Below are 19,363 nucleotides of genomic sequence, written 5' to 3'. Positions count from 1 at the left end.
TGTGCACCGTATTTCAAATGTATTTGTGTGATTTGTGAATGTTATATTATGCATTGTGATCTGCATCTTTGTCATTTTTTGTAACAGTGTATCTTAGTACTTTTCCTCTGCGCTCTGTATAGCCGCTGCCATGTAACGGTTACCTGGGCCCCGTCAAGCCGTTTCTACGGCTTTTAGCCCAGCGGACCTTCCAGCTTATTGTCTGGTAAATAAATAAATAAACTAAAATAAACTAAAGATAGAGGTCGATAGGGCCGGGGGACTTGTACATTCCTCCTCCGTGCATCCGGATCACCTCGGACTTTTTGGGCGCACAACGCATCCCGCTCGCTGCCGCAAATCTCACCACGACCGTCGCGGCCTCTTGAAGGGTCGCCTCTTTTCGGCTAGGGAGCCCTTGTTGGCGCAGGGCATGATGTCGTCTGCATACAGCGCGTAACCTAGGTCGGGGATCTTCCGCAGCTCTTTCGTCAGCCCTAGCATCGCTACTGTTGAAGAGAATTGGGGAGATTATCGCCCCTTGCGGTGTTCCTTTGTTCGGCACGTCGATCGTATCCGATCGAGTCTGGCCTATTCCGAAGGTTGCCGTCCGGCCCGTCAGGAACGATTTAACGTAATTAAAGATGCGCTCCCCGCAGCTGATGTCGTTCAGTCCCTTGAGAATGGCCTCGTGAGAGATGCTATCGAAGGCCCCTTTTAGGTCGAGTGCGAGCAGGAGGTGTTCTCCTCCCTTCGGGATGCCCTTGAGAACTTCTTCCCTTAGGATTAGGAACGCATCTTGCGCAGAAAGTCCCGGCCTGAAGCCAAGCATGGTGTGCGGGAAGAGGTCACCGTCCTCTATGTAATGTTGGAGGCGGGCTTCGATGATCCGCTCGTACAGCATGCCGAGGCACGAAGTCAGCGAGATGGGACGCAGGGCGTCGATCGCGGGCTTCTTGCTGGGTTTGGGAATGGTCACGATTTCCGCGTGTCTCCACTCGTTCGGTACGTCGCCCTTGCTCCAGAGTTCCTCGCTTAGGTATTCGGTCAAGTCTTGGATGTGCATCGGGCTCGGGTTCCTAATCAATGCATTGGTGATTTTGTCAACTCCGGGAGCAGTGTTGCGCTGGGAGGCTCGTGCCGCGGCATACACCGCTTCCTCCGTTATGGGAGCGTCCAGTTCAGTCTTGGTTCTCCTTCATATTTTAGGAGGCCGGGTTGCATGGGGTCGCTACCCAGGTATCTGGTTTTTAGGATGTCAATCAGATCCTGGTCGTTTCCGGGGAACTTGTGAGCGATTTCTAGAAGCGTCCGACTGGTTGTCAATTTCGCCTTGTCGGGCTCGATCAGGCAACGTAGGATAGCCCACGTCTGCGCCGTACTCAGGGTACTCTTGAGCGAGGTGCAAAACTGTACCCAATTTTGCTGCGTCAGCTCGTGTGCGTAATTTCTGGCTTCGTCTGTTATTTTCTCAATTCGTAGACGTACTTTCCGGTTTAACTGCTGTCGCTTCCACCGTTTGAGGAGGCCCTCATGGGCTTCCCACTGGTGTAAGAGCCGGTGGTCGACTTCGGGCGTCTCGACCGGGCGCTGGATGGTTTTAGTGGTTTGGATGTGGGCGTCCCGGAGGTGCTGCATCCAGTCCGCTATGTCCGTTATACCGTTTTCGGGCGGGGGGTACTGCCTGAATACCTCCCAGTCCGTAAGCCTAATTTCGCCAATTTTTCTCTTGAATTTCGGCGTGGATACCGAGATGCTGAGGATGCAGTGATCGCTGCCCAATGTTTCGCCCAAGTGCGCCCATGAGTATTCCCTTACGTTTTTGACAAATGACAAGTCCGGAAACGTGTCTCGACTTACACTGTTGCCTACTCGGGTTGGTTGGAGGAGGTTGGTTATCAATTCGAGGCGCATTTGGTCAACCGCATCGAGGAGCGACCTCCCCTTTTGCGTGTCTTGTTCGCAGCCCCAAGTCGTGTGTCTAGCGTTCATGTCTCCCACCACTACCAGCTGGTTGCAGCCAGCGGCTCTCACGCTCTCGTAAATGATGTTGCGGAAGTCGTCTTTCTGAACCCTCGGTGGACTGTACAAATTCGGGATGAAAGTGCTACGTCTACTCCTCTTCTGCGGGAGGACTTCCACTAGCACGTGATTAATGTCATGATGTTGGTAATGTTGTCCCACGGCTGTCACCGTTTTGTGAACTAAAACCGCGACCTTTGGTGATCCCGCGTGTTTAATTACGTAGTAACCCCGTAGCCTGATCGGCTGGTTCCCGACCTCCTGAAGGCAGATGACGTCGGGGGGTATAGGTGATTTTGAATGAAGAATTGCAGAGAACTTGCCTTCTTGTTGAAAGAGCGACAATTCCACTGCCACATCTCGAGGTGTTCGGGCACGCTGCGTGTGGTGTTAGCCATTGCTGACGTTCATGCCACCGCCGTCGCAGTTGTCGGCGTCCCTGACGTCACCCGTGTTGTTTATGCGCCTGTACGCCTTGATGCGTGGGTTGCTGCTCTCTTCGTCGACCCGCTTGCGCGAGCCAAACTCAACCTTGCGTATTCTTCTTTCAGGGTCTTCATGGCATAGTGTGTTCTTGACTTTATTGTTTAATTCGCCCATCTGGTAAAGCATCCGTTGTATCCTAGCATAAATACCTTCGAGCTGACTACACTTGACGGCCTGCCGCTGCCGAGGCCGCACTGTTTTATTTCGACTATGCGAGTTTGCCTGGTCGCGTACGTGATACTAAATGCGCGAATGGTGGACCAGTGGAAGTGCCAGAAACGCAGTGTTATGTAGCGAAACGACCGACATTGGTTGAATCCTTGTAGTTTCGGGATGCGTACAGCACCCGCTATGAGAAGCCTATCATAAATAATTAACTCGCCCTAATGCCCCTGTATATACAGGGGTACTAACTCTCCCGCACGCATTCCGCGGACCATGGATGGCTGCAATTAAAGCTTCTCTCTTAGTATTACATCTTAGCACTACAACCGTGTCAGGTTCACGGAGAAAAACATGAAAACGCGAGAAATAGTCCCTCACAATCTGGAAAAAAATCACTCATTTCTATGTGAAATTAGATGTCTTAAGGTTAGATCGGACACCACGGCAAGCTCACAGTATACCCTTCGAGCGCAGCGCGCCAACGTGACATGTCCATGCAAAGGCCATTTCAGGGTGACAATTAACACAAATAAGGCGCTTTCATGTGGTACTCACTTTTTTTTTTTTTGTCGGCGATCCGCTTTACGAATCAAAGCAATGCCGCGTACTCCAAGGTTCAACAAGGGTCGTTGGTCAACGCGTCGAAACCACAAAACGGGGAGCTTGCCCTGCGAGTGTTCTAAATTTAAACAAAGGCGCCTACCCACATAGGCGCAAACGCGAATCAACTGACTCTGCCGGGCAACCGGCTCCACTTCCCGCCGGAAAAATATGAAAGGGAGAAAGAGTGGAAAGGAAGGTTGGTATAGAAAACTTAAAGGCCGAGCGAGGGCGAGCTTAAGGAACGCCTATCTGTCAAGGCTTTCGGTCACGTGATAGTTCGAAGCGTCGAGATGCCGCCTGGGCCGTCGGGCGTGGGGCAAAGCACAAAACTCCGATCTTCCTTCCGATCTGGCATGGCAGCGCGCGCCGTTAACCACATGTATGTGGTCACGGTCGGTCGCGTCTCGTCGCCCATCTAGTCCGGCCGTGATATATTTCAGCATTGACGGGTGCATCAGCTTCGCTCTCGATTTTTTGGTATTTTATACTTCTTTTTGGATAAATCAGCGAAACGGCCGACGTTCTGGAAGAATGTGCTCGTGTGTCTGTATATGTGACCGTAATCACGTCTTCCGTTCGTCCTCGTATTTTCACGCGCTATAAGCCTCACGACGTGCTTTGATGTTTTGTTAAGGCCCAACCACACGCAGCCCGGGATACGCGCCTCGCTACGCGTACACGTAAGCGTACGCGTCTGCGAGCGCGTACGCGGGTGACGAAGGGAAGGGCGGCCAGCCACACGATACGCGCTCACGTGCGCGCTCCGCTGCGCATAGCACAGGGCCGACAGACCAGCGGCTCAGCGATGGCGGAAACGTTCGGCTTTGGCTTTGAGAAACGTATATTCTTAATTTTATTATGCCTAGCCTTTTCTATTTAATTTATCAATGTTAGAGCTAGTATATTATTTTAAGTTGGGAAATGTGCGCCGTTTGTATCTACACATTGTTATGGTAACTAAAGCTACATCAATGATCAACATCACGCGCGATAGCGTCTGCTTGCCCACGACTGCAGTTGACAACTGTGCGCGAACTCGCACGACACTACGGTCGAGCTTTTGCTTAAGGGCCGTTTATAGTCCGACGTAACGCCCGCGCGCGCGCACGCTACGTCACGTCGGCGAAAACGACCCCTCTATTCGCGTCGAGGAGTTACGGAGTCGCCATCTCTCGGAAGCTCCTCGCTGGCGTAGTATGAGCACGCGGCGCACTCCTCATAGGTTTTGCTGTCAGCGCTCACAGAAAACACCACGCGCGAGCTCTCCCGGACATTTGTGCAAGTACTTTCGAAACGAGAGAAGTTTTTTACTGTCTAAATAATAATCTTGGGCTAAGTGAAAGCACACAATCGTTTACAGACGCTATCTCTTTACCGAATACGTACAGTGAACACCACTGCGCGCGGTCGCTGCCATGGAGTCCCCCGAACCGGCTTCTTGCGTGAAAGGTAGGTAAACGCTGAGAGCAAACTATGTGAAATATGTCCTTATAGTGTTTGTATAACTAAATGGAGCGTAATAGAATGAAGTCTCAATGCAGCGATCGCACAGATTCGCAGCGACCGACTGCGCGTCTGCATGCTTGTCTGCGCACTGTTTCACTTTCGCCGCGTGCGCGTTTTCGCACCGTGCCATGAGCTTTAGGCCGCAGAATATGAGCATTTGACAGTATACAAGCAACCATTGTTGCGTGGGCGCTATCAGAGCTGTTCAAAAATAACTTCATTGTAGAAACATTGACGCCTACGGGGATGTGCCGTCGCGACGATCCAATCTTTTTTTTTCTTCTAAATTCTTCGACATTTCAATATTATTTCTCGAGTTGCGTCGCACTGTATGTTTATCGGTGTTCTCAGCGTGCGATTTCCCGCTGCTTCTTCTTTGTAATCCAGTGCATTAATTCATAGCACAAACATGTCCTTATGTCATACTTCCTTATAATGTGCTCCTTACGCTCCCTTTCCACTCCAGTGAACTTGCCAGTATCTATAGCATGGACAAGTTCATCGACCAAACCGTCATGACATTAGTCGGGTAGCGGACTCGGGCGAGCGTCTCAGTGCGCGTTTTCCGAAGATCGCAGACGCGGCGCTGTAGCAGAAATCTTCCTCGCGTTTGTGCTTGCTGCATACCCGGGTTGTAGCCGATGACTCTTTGCCGGTTTTATGTTTCGCGAGCCAAGCTTCACGCAGCTTGACCTCCGGCTACGTGTGAATAAGGCTGACACCGGGCTCCGTTGCGTACGTTCGGCATTGCGGCACCGAGCAATAGCCTACCATGTTGCGCGCCTTCAAAGGCAGCCAGTACCTGTTGTAGTGCTTTCAAGCGTTGTAAAGGAGACACTCGAAGCGGGAAAATTTCGCCACTAAATGAGGACCTCAGCGTACGAGGGAATTTAAACTTTCGTTTTCAGCTTGCTTCGGCGCTCCCGAAGCAGCCGACGCGGCCGCTATGCCCACGTGATCCCTAATAGCATGTCACGCCGACGGTGGCGCGAGCTTTTCCAGTGGTGGAGCTCGAGGCCAATAGTCGGGCGTACCGGCGCAGCCAACGTAACCGGTGGCTTCCGACGCGCCCCGACGGGCCCGGCGCCGATATGGCTCCTGAGCCATTCGCGCGTCGGAGTCGGCGGAACTCCCGTACCACAATGCATTGCGCGCGAAGAAAAAGGCGCCAACACAACTCGCAGACGGCTTTTGTGGACGGCGCGCGACTTGGAGAACATCCTGCGCATGCTCCGAAGATCGCAGCCGATGGCACGCGCGTTGAAGTATAGAGGGGATGCCATCTCGGCTGGCGCAGCACAACCGACGTAGCGTAACTGACCGCGAACGACGCTCACCCGCGCGCCGATAACGTTGGACTATAAACGTGCCTTTAGCCGTTTGCTTCGCCGGCTTCAGCGTTCTCTGCCCGCAATGTACCACATGAGAAAGAAGCTTTTGCTGCTGCTGCTCTTGCAAAGACGGCGGGAGCGCAGAAAGCGCCTGCAACGACGTTGGTGGGTCCTGCCCATCTTTAAACGGCGTAAAGAAGGACTTTACGGCTGTTAGTAACTTCTTTCGTTTCGATGATCTCTACAGTGGTAGAACTAGGAGCCAGTGTTTGCACATAGGGACTTATCTTCTTCGGGACAGCAATCAGTTATCAGCGTTTTTACGTGCGCACATATACGAGACATAAGTGAAAGGGTTAAAATAGTAATGCGGGGATCGTACTCGCAGCGCGCGAATGCCACATTTCACAGAACGGCACCGCGTCGTCCGCACAAGGTCCGTTCATGTTGATAGCACCGATCGAAACGATAACGTTACGTACGCAAACGGAGGGAACGACGAGAGCAGGGTGTACTCCGGAAAGCGCGAAAGCATAGGCGAGGATCGCGCTGATTAGCCGCCGGAGGCACGCAGATCATATATTGGATACGCGGTGACGATACTTTACGCCGTTTCAACAGGCGTCTGTTTAACCCGTGTATGCAGTACAACACACCGTCACTAAATCTTCAGTTTCAGAGGGGAAGAAGCACTTCATTCTATTCAAGAGACAATCTGTTAATAAAAGAAGTATTTTCTAGGCCTTCATATAATAAAACAGAGGTGTAACACCTGCTGGAATACTGATTTGGAGCTCCCTTCATTATTAAAAGTAGACCATACTGTTTATACTGAGCTTGTGTAGCACCCTCTTGCACAAAATTTGTTATAGTTATGTTTTGTAATAAATTCTCTGTTATATTCAATGTTTTATTAGATATCCAGCTCATTTTTTCTTCGTTTGATTCGATATTCGATTCTATATCTTCTATTTCGTATTAGCACACCCCTACGAAAAAAGTTAAGGGCGGCGAGTTATGTTTGTGCCATTCGTATAACACATGGATTCAAGAACACCTTTTTATACGTGTTGGTTGTCATATATGAAGCTTGTGGACGAGATATGAGTTCCTATATTTTCTGTCTCTCGGAAGTGTGACAGTAAAATTTGAAGTGTAATGTAATTAAATTGGTGACCTGACAGGTTAAAATGCTGTGCAACTGCTTTCGGAAGCTTCTTGGCAGTGGCCGCACAGTTATTGCTTAGTATAACGTTGACTGGCTCTCCTGTTTTGCTGACACAGCGTTTGTATTCAAGCGTATTGTTACGGGGTTAAAAACAGTCAGGCGTGTATTTACAGAATATTTACAATAATTATATCAGCTGACGAGATGGTAGCCAGCGCTCGAAGCCCAGAACATCGTCTTCTTCCGACGATGATTAAAACATCTTCGTCAGCGTGTCACATGACCCCCAGCGGCTGAAGCACAGGCTCGGTGCTGGTTAGGGGGCGGGCGAGTGATAGAACTTAAGACGCACGACGTGGACCACGTCGGAGCGATGCTGAGCCACGGTTGGCTCAAGAGGGGCGATTTCGTACGTGACGTCAGTTACTTGACGCAAGACACGGTAAGGGACGGAGTAGCGTGAAAGTAACTTCTCAGAGAGGCTAACGCGTCGCGACGGCGACCAAAGGAGACCTGGGCGCCCGGTGTGTAATGGACGTCACGATGGTGGGCGTCATATAAGCGCCACTGATTGTCCTGCGACTCCACAAGTCGACGTCAGGCAATATGGCGTACTTCTTGTGCTTTGAGGATGGCTTCACGGGCGTACTCGGATGTGGAGTTCCGACTAGCAGGCAGAACGGTGTCGAAAGGTAACGTAGGGTCACGCCCAAACAAGAGGAAGAATGGAGAGAAGCCTGCGGTATCATGGCGAGACGAATTATAGGCGAAAGTAACGAACGGCAGCGCAACGTCCCAGTCGCGATGGTCATCGGAGACATACATGGACACCATGTCAGTAAGGGTGCGGTTAAAGCGCTTGGTTAGACCGTCCGTTTGTGGATGGTAAGCAGTAGCAAGTCGATGTTTAGTCGCGCACGAGTGTAGAATGTCACTGACAACTTTTGAAAGAAAGTAGCTGCCTCGGTCGGTGCGAGGGGCGCCGTGGTGAAGGATTACGTTTTCTAGGAGGAAGTCGGCGACATCGGTTGCACAGCATGTCGGAAGAGCCCGTGTGATTGTATATCGGGTGGCGTAGTCTGCTGTTACAGCAATCCACTTGTTTCCCGAAGCGGACGTAGGGAAAGGGCCTAAAAGATCAACACCTTCACGGAAGAATGGTTCTGATGTACGTCAAGTGGTTGAAGGCGACCAGCAGAGAGCGTGGTTGACTTTTTGCGTCGTTGACCGGGATCACACGCAGCGACATAACGGCAGACGTCACGGTATAGACCAGGCCAAAAGAAGCGCCGACGAACGCGGTCATAAGTCCGTCACAAGCCAAGGTGACCTGCAGTCGGTACATCATGAAGCTGGGCGAGAACAGTCTTACGCAGATGCTCAGGCACAACGAAGAGTCGGGCAGGGCCGTCCGGGTGCATGTTAGAGCGGTACAATATACAATCTTGAAGTTCAAACATGCGAAGGGAAGGATCGGGCGTCGTTGAAGTGAGCCGTTGAATAAGGTGTTGCAAGGAGGGGTTCCGACGTTGTTCGGCTTCAATGTCGCGAAAAGCAGCCAGAGAGAGAACGCTGACAGGTATGCCGGCCGCAGAAACGTCAGGTGGGTCGACAGGATGGCGCGACAAGCAGTCCGCATCTTGTTGTAACCGGCCGGTCTTGTATACAACGGAATAGTTATATTCTTGGAGGCGCAGAGCCCAGCGGCCAAGGCGCCCTGAAGGATCTTTGAGGGACGAAAGCCAACACAGAGCGTGGTGATCAGTGATGACTGTGAATTGGCGGCCGTACAAACAGGGGCGGAATTTCCCCATTGCCCAAACGAGAGCCAGACACTCGTGTTCGGTGATAGAATAATTGCTCTCCGCAGAGGAAAGAAGGGGGCTGGGGTAAGCAATAACACGTTATCGCCCTTGTTGTTTCTCCGCTAAGATAGCTTCAATACCATGGCCACTGGCATCAGTACGAACTTATGTTGGAGCTGACGCGTCAAAGTGAGCGAGAATGAGCGGGGACGTAAGCAGCCCAATCAGCTCGGTGAAAGCACCAGCTTGCTCAGGTCCCCAAATGAATGCAGCGTCTTTCTTGAGGAGCTGATTGAGAAGGCGTGCAACGTTCGCAAAATTTCGGACAAACCGACGGAAGCAGGAGCAAATGCCCAAGAAGCTGCGAACATCCTTGGCACATGTTGACACGGGAAAGCCTTTGACTGCCCGTATTTTATCGTGATCGGGGCGTACGCCACAAGAATCAACGAGATGCCCAAGCACAGAAATTTCACGACGACCGAAGTGGCACTTGGACGAATTTAGTTGTAGCCCCGCCTGACTGAAAACAGATAGAATCGTCGACAGGCGCTCGAGGTGTGTCGCAAAAGTTGGAGATAAAACGATCACGTCATCCAGGTAACAGAGGCAGATGGAGCACTTGGAACCGTGTAGGAGGGCGTCCATCATTCGTTCAAATGTGGCTGGGGCATTAGATAAACCGAAAGGCATCACTTTGAACTGATACAGGCCATCGGTAATAATAAAAGCTGTCTTCTCGCGGTCCATGTCATCGACTGCAATTTGTCAGTAGTCGGAGCGAAGGTCGATGAACGAAAAATATTTAGCTTCATGCAAGCAATCCAGGGCATCGTCAATGCGTGGTAGCGGATAGACATCTTTCTTTGTTACCTTGTTGAGGTGTCGATAATCGACGCAAAATCGCCAACTGTTGTCCTTCTTTTTAACTAGTACAACAGGGGATGCCCATGGGCTGCAAGAAGGTTCGATGATGTCTCGTGAAAGCATCTAGTCAACTTCGTGTTGGATGACATGTTTCTCAGTAGGCGAGACGCGGTAGGCTCGCCGATGGATCGGGCTCGCATCACCGGAGTTTATTCGATGTTTTACGACAAATGTTTGTCCTAGAGGGCGTTCTCCAAGGTCGAATATGTCTCAGTATGAGGCAAGGAGGCAACGTAGTTTTTGAGCACGCTGGGGAGGAACGTCGGGAGCAATCATTTTTGTTAGGGCATTCAAATCTGAAGGGACAGGGGGCGAAGCAAGCGTTGAACATGAGGAGCTGTCACAAGTTAGAGCTGAAATGTGGTAGTCTCTGGCTGGCGTTATTTGCGCCAGGGATATTCCGCGCGGCAGTACTTGTGTACAGAGTCCAAAGTTCATAAGCGGATGGCAGGATGTGTTGTCTGAAATGGCAACGACGGTGTGAGGGAAAGCAACGTTATGCGAGAGCAGGTCATTCGGATTAGGAGATACGATGTAGTCACCGTCCGGGACAGGTGGAACGGGGGAGACACCTATGTAGGTAACGGCACGGTGAGGGAGGCGAATATGCTCTGTGGAACATAGCCGTATCGGAGCACTATCGGGACGGTCAACAGCAGCAGGTAGAGCGAGTTGCACATCACCAGCAGAACAGTATATCAAAGCGGAATGTGTAGACAGAAAGTCAAGGCCCAGAATGAAGTCGTGAAGGCAGTGCTCTAGAACATAAAATAAAACAGAAGTATGATGTCCGGCGACACTCACGCGAGCCGGACACATGCCAATAACGGCTGGTGTGCCACCGTCGGTGATTTGGACCACAGGCGACGGGAAAGGAGTAAGGACTTTTTTGATACGATTCCGAAGCTGAGCATTCATCACAGATATGTGCGCGCCAGTGTCAATCAGAGCCGTAACAGGTACACCATCCACGTTCACGTTAATGAGGTTCCGATGTGCGGGCAAGGTCAAAAAAAGACTTTTGCGTCGGGTCGGTTTGGCAGCATCACGTCCAGGTGCTGCACCCGTTAGTTTTCCGGAAGGGTGCGCCGGAAGGAACTAGGGGACCGTGATCGGCGAGATGGGGGCGATCGGGAGAAGCGGCGACGTGGCGAAGGAGAGCGGCTAGAGCGGGTAGGACGAGAAGTGTCGCCAGAATTTGCTGGCTGCGTTTGCGGGGCGAACCGGGGAGCAGCATGAGGGCCGTGGGAAGGGTGGTAGGGCCAGGGGGTAGAATTCAACGAAGACCGGCAGTGACGTGAAATATGGCCGATACGGCCACAAGTGAAGCATATAGGCCTGTCGTCTGGTGTACGCCATTCGGCCGGGTTGCGATACCGCGTTGGTGCATTCAGGCTTCGGGTACGTATGACAGTGCTGGACGGAGTGTAGTCAGGGCGATTAACTGAGAAGACGTTGGTCAAGCCAACGTTGGCCAATTCTTGGCGCACGACAGACTGTATCAATGAGATGGTCGCCTGGCAATTGTCGGGGCCATGAGTTGGAGTCGTGACAGGAGATGCGGCTTCTATTTCACGTCGGATGACATGGAGTATGTCATCAGAGCGAGTGGGTGTGGGCGGACTGCGGAGGTCTTCGCAGCTGGACGTAGCCGCCGTGTTGGGAAGGCGAGGAAATGGCTGGGCAATGCGGCGACTCTTGGCTTCTTCAAACCGCCGGCATTAGGTAATGATGGCTTGCACAGTGGAAGAATTCTTAAAGACAAGCAGATGGAAGGCATCATCTGCTATGCCCTTAATCACATGTGCAACCTTATTTGGTTCGGACACCTTTGTGGACACTTTGCGGACACTTTGCGGCATAGAGCGAGCCCGTCCTGGATGTACGTGAGGTAGGATTCAGTGCACGTCTTGACACGCGAAGCCAGGTCTTTCTGGGCGGCGCGCTGACGTCCAACTGGCTTGCCAAACAAATCTTTAAGTTTCTGTTTACAAATGTCCCAACTGGTAAGTTCCTCCTCGTGGGTCTGAAACCAGACGCGCGCCGTGCCAACGAGGTAAAATATCAGATTCGCGAGCATGATGGCCTGGTCCCAGTGGTTGCGGGCGCTCACCCGCTCATATAGTTGAAGCCAGTCTTCAACATCAGCGTCGTCGGTGCCAGAAAAGGTTCCTGGGTCGCGGGGTTGTGCTAGAATGACGGTGGGCGTGGGTGCCGAGGGGCCCGAAGCATCCTCGCCTTGTGCTGGCATTGTAGATGCAGCCAAGGAGCGCCCGCTGCGTAAATCCGTCTTGATAATGATCCCGCAACCTTCACCAAAAATGTTACGGGGTTAAAAACAGTCAGACCTGTATTTACAGAATATTTACAATAATTATATCAGCTGAGAAGATGGTAGCCAGCGCGCGAAGCCCAGAACATCGTCTTCTTCCGACGATGTTTAAAACATCTTCTTCGTCAGTGTGTCACAATATAAACAAAACAGGGGGTAAAGTTAATCATGGCTAGTGGCTACGCGTGTGTGTCAGTGAAAAGTGTACAGCTCCTGATACCTGCGCGTGTTTGTGGGTAGGGCACGGGCTTTCTGTCAAGTAATAATGTACCATTTTTTACAGATGCAACGGATGCGTCAGGATGACCACGGATTGTTCTACAACTTCTTTCGCATGACGCCGCAGCTATTTGACAAGCTATTGAGCTTTGCACCAGTGGACCTCACACGGCGACACCACATTCGAGAAACCCCTGCAGCCTGGAGAACGACTTTCTATAGCATTTAGGTTTGTAAAGGATAGTTGACTTTCTATAGCATTTAGGTTTGTAAAGGATAGTTGCCCCTAGAGTAATAATGTGCGATTTGAGGAATACAACAGTACACCGGTTCTTTGTCATTTAATGCATCATTTCTTTTATTTATTTACATAATGCCCGCCGCCTTTTGGCAGCCAAAGCAGGGAGGGGTCACAAAACATTGAAGCAAAATAAAAGAAAGAACGAAGCAACTGACAATGATCATGCATAAAAATACTAATACATAATCTAGTTCATTATACACAAGTAAATATTTATTAACTCATAAAAACATAAAGGATGGGACACAAAACACAGATAAAAACAAGAGAAATAGTAATGAAGCTTCTGACAATGCGCGTGAGAAAGATACCTGAAAAAAAATTATCACATGATCACAAAGTCTGAAAGTTTGCACTTAGCGCATATCCAGTGTAGCTGTTCTGGCTAAATTAATCGAAAAACTTTGCGATCTTGTGGCATTGCACAAAAGCTACGTCAGCGCTTTTGACCTTGCGACACTTGTAAAACATGTACTCAAGAATGCTTGCACATGCAGCATTAAATAAAAGTGGTAGCTAACCTACACAAAAGAATTTTGATCGTATGTCACCCAAGAAGTGCCCCCACAGCCATGGAAATCATTGTCAGGAAAAGTCATGTCATCATAATTAATGTGGAAACAACAATTGAGATATGGGTACTAATCTTTTTTCCAACTTGCATTCCAGCTACTTGGCATCCGGGCAAAGACATAAAAGACGTTACCTTTGCTTACCATGTGGGGATTGAGACGGCTAGACTCTGCAATGCTTATGTAAGTCGTGTTGTGCCGATTGTTTCTGCGATGTAATAAACTACTGCACAGCATGACAGCAGCAGAAATTTCTTACAGTCTTTAAGCTGAATTTTTTAAAGCTCGCATGCTCTTCACGGCTCCTATCAGGTAGCCCTGCTTCCTGCCAGAGAAGCGAGGTCATATGTAGAAATGCCTCATTTACGCATTGCCTTCAAGTCATTGGTTACGTACGAAGACTTTGGCCAAACCTCCAACGCAGAACATGCTAAACCAACTCTGGAAGTGAGCCATGCAACAGCAAAAAAAAAAGCAGGAAATATGGCTCGTGGTTGTCTATGTTGGCAGTGAACCTGACCTCCTGGCTAGGTGGTGATAATACTTTTCACTTTCTGCTATCTCTTTTCATAATAAGACAATTTGAAAAATGCTTGCGGTGCTAGAACGCCCCGAGATAATGCTTTACAACTTGCAGCATATAACCGAAATTTTAATGGGGATTGGTTGACCGTCCATTACATGTTTTTTTCTTTACAGGCATGTACAGACACCCGTAGATGCATGCACAAACTCTACATGCACAGGCGGTGAACTCAAAAAGGTTCATTGCTGCAAGACAAGTTCAATGAGTAAGGACAGATGAAGTCTATGAACACTTGTCTTGTAACAAACAACCTTTAGTTGCAAGTCAGTGCTTGTTTCTCTCTCATAGGTGTGTTGCTAAAGCATGTTCACACATCTCTACAGCAGCAATGGCCAACCAACCAGGCCCAAATATATCAACTTTATGAAATTCTTAAATAATTACGTACAAAAATACAAATACAACATAATGTAAAATGAACAAAAAAGATTAACTGAGGGGCTTTGATATTTCATTTATTTATTTCATTTATTTTTCCCTTAAAGGCCCGAAGGCATTACATAAGGGGGGAGCAAAATCAAGGTCAAAGAGAAAGAATAAATTGACAAGAGATAACAATAACAAATAAAGAGTATGTAACAGTTAAATGTTCTTGTCACGCGTATACAATGCAAAGTAAATTTCACGGGAATTAAACACGAGAGAAAAAAAATATATATATATGTATATATGAAGCACTCAATTAATACACGAGAAAAATACAATGAAAAAGGCATCACACGGAAAACAAGTAAAAATAAAGATAATCAACGGTTCAGAGTGCCAAATCTAATATGATAGGAACCTTTTGCCCTCACGAAAAATGGTCATTTAATTTATCCCGGAATGATGTGCGGTTAGTGCATGATGCGATGGTATTTGGCAGGCCATTCCATAGTGCTATCGCGTCCGGAAAAAATGATGACTTTAGAGCTAGGGTGCGACAGTTGATGCGTGCGATGCTATGGTCATGGCTTAGGCGGCTGGACGTCCTGTGCGGGGGTTGCAGCTTTTCGTGTCTCGTGCGTGGGTGATAGTAGAAATGATGAAGAAGACAGAGGCGAGATATAATGCGGCGTGACTCGAGTGATGGGATGGCCAGGGAGTGTTTCAGCGCGGTAATACTGGTTTTTCTTGAATAGCATGATGATATAAATCGGACGGCGCGATTCTGCACGGCTTCAAGGTTAGCGGCGAGGTACGCTTGTGATGGGTGCCAAATGGATGAGGCATATTCTAGTTTTGGGCGAATGAATGTTATATATGCTAGTTTTTTTTATGTCGGGGGATGCGGCCTTCAAGTTACGGCGCAGGTATCCGAGTGTGCGAGAGGCTGCAGCGCAGATGTTTTGAACGTGGGTTACCCATGATAGCGATGGTGTTAGATGGAGGCCAAGATATCTGTAGGATAATGCGGAATCTATGGAAAATGAGCCAATACTGTATTGGTGCAGATTCACGGTGCGTTTTCTGGTGAAAGACATGGATTTGCATTTGTTAATGTTTAAGGAGAGGAGGGATTTATCGCACCAAGAGGAGACAGTGTCAAGATCGGACTGAAGAAAAGATGAATCGCTGGTTGCCCTAATCACTCTGTATATGACGCAATCATCGGCAAAAAGCCGTAATTCCGATTTTATATTGCAAGGGAGGTCATTAATGTAAATTAGGAATAGTAGTGGTGACAGGCCAGCGCCCTGAGGGACTCCCGATGTTACATTGGAAAGAGGAGAGTGGCTATCATTTGTGGAAGTGAACTGCTTGCGCCCTGAAAGAAAACTTTCGATCCATCGGATTAGGTTGACGGGTATTCCTAGTGATGAAAGTTTTTGTAGTAAATGATTTTGTGGGACCCGATCAAATGCTTTGGAGTAATCGAGGAATATAGCATCTATTTGGAGGTTGGCATCCATGGATTCGAGCAAATCGTGTATGAACTCTGCAAGCTGGGTTTCACATGAAAGGTGTTTCCTAAAACCATGCTGGTGCGGATAAAAAAAGTTGATAGATTCAAGATGTGTCATTAGGTTTGTGGATATAATGTGTTCGAGTAATTTTGATGGCACACTGGTTAGGGAAATAGGACGGTAATTAGAGGCTAATTTGCGGTCACCGGATTTAAAGACTGATGAATGACACCAACAGACAAGGAAACGTAATAAAGCATAGATGAAAATAACTGTAGTTTTATTTTTAATGTCGAGGTCACAAGGACAAGGGAAATAAAAGTGGACAAAATATAACTTGCCACTGGTGGGACCTAAACCTAAAACAAATAGACCTACAGTGGAGGCCATTCCACAACCAATTTCCTAGAATATTTACGTGTACTAGATTAGGCTCTGGGAGTGTTGTTGCACAAGTAGCACTTGCTAACACTACCGGAATGAGATCTATTACATGCACATATATGATCAAGAAGGTTTTCAGAGGCATAGCCATTGCTGCAGCGCTATTGGAAAAGCAGTGCAAGCATAATTCAAAGGTTGTGGGTTCGTCTCCCAAAATGGGAAGTTATCTTTTGATCCAATTTCATTTTCCTCCTTATTTCTCCATTTCAATATAAATTAATTAAATTCATCAATGATTTCATTTATTATACAAAAGGTATACATTAAAAACATTAATCTTTGAATTACTTTACAACTTGCATCAATTTAGTTTTCATTTCAAGATGCTTATCCTCACTGACCTCTCTCATGTGTTTGAGCAGAGAGACGGCGAAAATTTGAGGACGTCCTGTGGTTTGCATCTTATGATTGCACTTGAAACATTGCCTAATTCCTCCAACATTAACTGACTCTCATCTTTCTTTTTCCGTTTCCTCCCTCTTGACGTTGTGGCTTCAGAAGCAATGCTTCGCAACGTATCCAGCCTGCGACTGCCTGCTGAAGCCAGCGATGCTTGTGACTGCGGCCTGCTGTGGAGTGCCTCAGAAGCCTCAGGAAACAGAACTTCTTGAAGCATCGGTGACTCAAGAGATTCCAAAATGTCTAGATACTCCACAGACTCGTGCGACGCCGAAGACAGAGTCAATACTGGCGCTTGTGACTCTTTACTAGACGGTGATGGCACCTTAAGTGTTGCCAGATTAGAAAACTGGACATTTTTCATTAAGATGGCTTCAGCGCTTCCCTCCTCACTCGATGGCGGCACTGGTGGAAGGTTGGCGGACGTCCCGCATGTGAGCGTAATAAGGTTTGCACATACTGTCAATGTGTAAATAATGTTCTAGTCTGAATCCAAAAATATATGAAGGATCAAGTCCGTCCACATTTGTTTTAAGGTGTCATTTTATTAGAGAACGCCGAAGCTGAGTCAGTTTTGTAGGGACAAAAGTGGCTTGCCTACACAACCTGAGTGAACAGCTTCTGCATGAGCTTAAGTGTAGCTTTCCAGATTTTTTTCTGTTTTTGCTTCTGATGCATTTAAGCAGTTCTGAGATCTGCATGCCTAAAGCCTGGTGATACCGGCTACTCAAAACAGTGCATGATATTTGGAATGTTTCAGTTTGAAAATATTTAGCAGGAAGCATTCCACTACATTTAATCAGTGAAACCACTTAAAATTTTATGTTGAAAGTCCTGCGCTTGCACTTTCTAAACACAGAGTAGTAGTATTGTTAGGCCTTGCTTTAGCATAAGGCTCTCTCCTGTTCCAGTTTTTCTACTTGAAACGTTCTTGGCTTGTACCTTTGTTTTCCTTTCATTTGTTTTTAAACTTCATCTCAATTTAAACTGTTTTTCTTAACTGAATATATGTATAAACACAGTGTGAAGCTGTGTACGTAGTAGTCAGTGCATTTGTTGTTTGTATTTAGGAAGTTACGTATAATCATGTTTGTCATCTTGCCATCTGCCTTGTAAAGGGTGTTTTGGCCCAGCAAAGCTGATCTTAGCGAGCGAACCCTTCCAGAAGGTTTCTTAAAGGCAAGCTTTTTTTGCCTCTTCTCTGAACTTTCCCACTGCTGCTGCTACTGTCTTGCCAATATAGCTCTTACTGAATGCCTCATACTGATATTAATGTAGTCGGTGAACCATTGTCATCCCAGCTGACTACTGGCTACTGTCTTGCACGAGTGACCAGTCCCGGACATAGTGCCAATACCGAATATAATAATGTAACTAGATCGTGGTTTTGGCATGTAAAATTTCAATAATCATTTCTTTCACAGTGAAAAGTGTTTAACTGGATCATCTAGTCTTTCCTTGGAAATTTTGCTAAGCAGGAACCGTGTTCTCCAACAACACCCTTACTGGTTTAAGCTTCGCTTAAACCAGTAACCACAGCTCTTGGTATCTGCAGAATAACCGCAAGCCCATAATTAGGTAAGGACACTGCTGAGCCGACATAAAAACAAGCATTATCAATTACACAGCTGATAATGTCGTTGGTACTATGGTGCATTTATTTCTACAGCATAAGGGCATTGAACGAATCCTTGAGCAAGCTAGGCAAAATTTGAGGGTCTGTGATGAAGCACAAATTTGCACAATGCTGGCAAACAACAAAATGCAAAATTAAAGCTCTTCATTGCAATGCCCAAGACGCATGTGAATATAGCAACATTCAATACTCGGCTAAATAGTGCCCACTGACTTGCATGCTGCCTTCTAGGATCACTGCACAGAATCAAAGGAAACTACGTGCATCTTTTGTGTTTTGTTTTTGTGTGTGCATCATGCAAATCCTTTTCTTTTTATTCATCCTCCTAGTTTGTACGTGATATTCTCTGTACTTCGGTCTTATGCTTTATTATGTTAGGTTTTTATGTGCTATTTTACTTGTTATTTTGTACCTGCATTTCCGCTTTCTCTGCTCACCCCTGCAAAGCCAAACTGGATTTGTGGGTACCTAAATAAATAAATATAGAAAGCTATCCTTGTACTGCTTATATGTCCCCTTACCAGATCACACTTAACGAAATATGCGATAATCGGAGCAGCGATGCCGCACAAATCTTTTATCGCCAATTAGACAAAGCTGAATATAATGCATACTGCGTGTCGATTTACTTGTGTAAGCACGATTTTGAGTCGATCCCCATAAATGCGGCGCATTACCAGCTATAATACAATAATACGGCATCACCGGTCGACGTGGTCAAGAGAAAGCACTAGAATCCCGTGTTTCATTTTTAACACGCCGGCTAAGATGGAAACTTCGAAATCATTTACGGTCTACACTCCATTGTGTAGCGCAGGAACATCATCTGGCCGAAAAACAGCCAGATGACGCCGTCATGAACGTCGTCTGGCACGGTGTTGCTCTTTCCTTTCTGAAGCGTCTTCCAAGGTGCCGAATTTATTCCGAATGACTTCCATCACTTCTGCAACGCTGTGATAACGTCATCTGCACAGATGAAACGCGTTTTCGACATGT

The 19,363-nt window shown here is 47.8% G+C and overlaps 1 long non-coding RNA gene across 1 annotated transcript in view; it reads left to right on the top strand.

Annotated features, from left to right (window-relative positions):
* The window catches only part of LOC142570806 (uncharacterized), a 39,893-nt gene extending 26,298 nt beyond the window's left edge, over positions 1-13,595 (top strand). The window contains exons 2-3 of the long non-coding RNA XR_012825686.1: positions 12,608-12,772; positions 13,514-13,595. This is a non-coding gene — a long non-coding RNA (uncharacterized LOC142570806). The remainder of the gene's footprint in view (positions 1-12,607; positions 12,773-13,513) is intronic.
* The last annotated feature ends 5,768 nt before the right edge of the window (positions 13,596-19,363 follow it).

This window comes from Dermacentor variabilis, chromosome 2 (genome assembly GCF_050947875.1).
Source record: "Dermacentor variabilis isolate Ectoservices chromosome 2, ASM5094787v1, whole genome shotgun sequence".
In the NCBI taxonomy this organism is placed as follows: domain Eukaryota; kingdom Metazoa; phylum Arthropoda; class Arachnida; order Ixodida; family Ixodidae; genus Dermacentor; species Dermacentor variabilis.
Note: the sequence above shows the minus strand (reverse complement) of the source record. Positions and strands in the feature narration are given on the sequence as shown.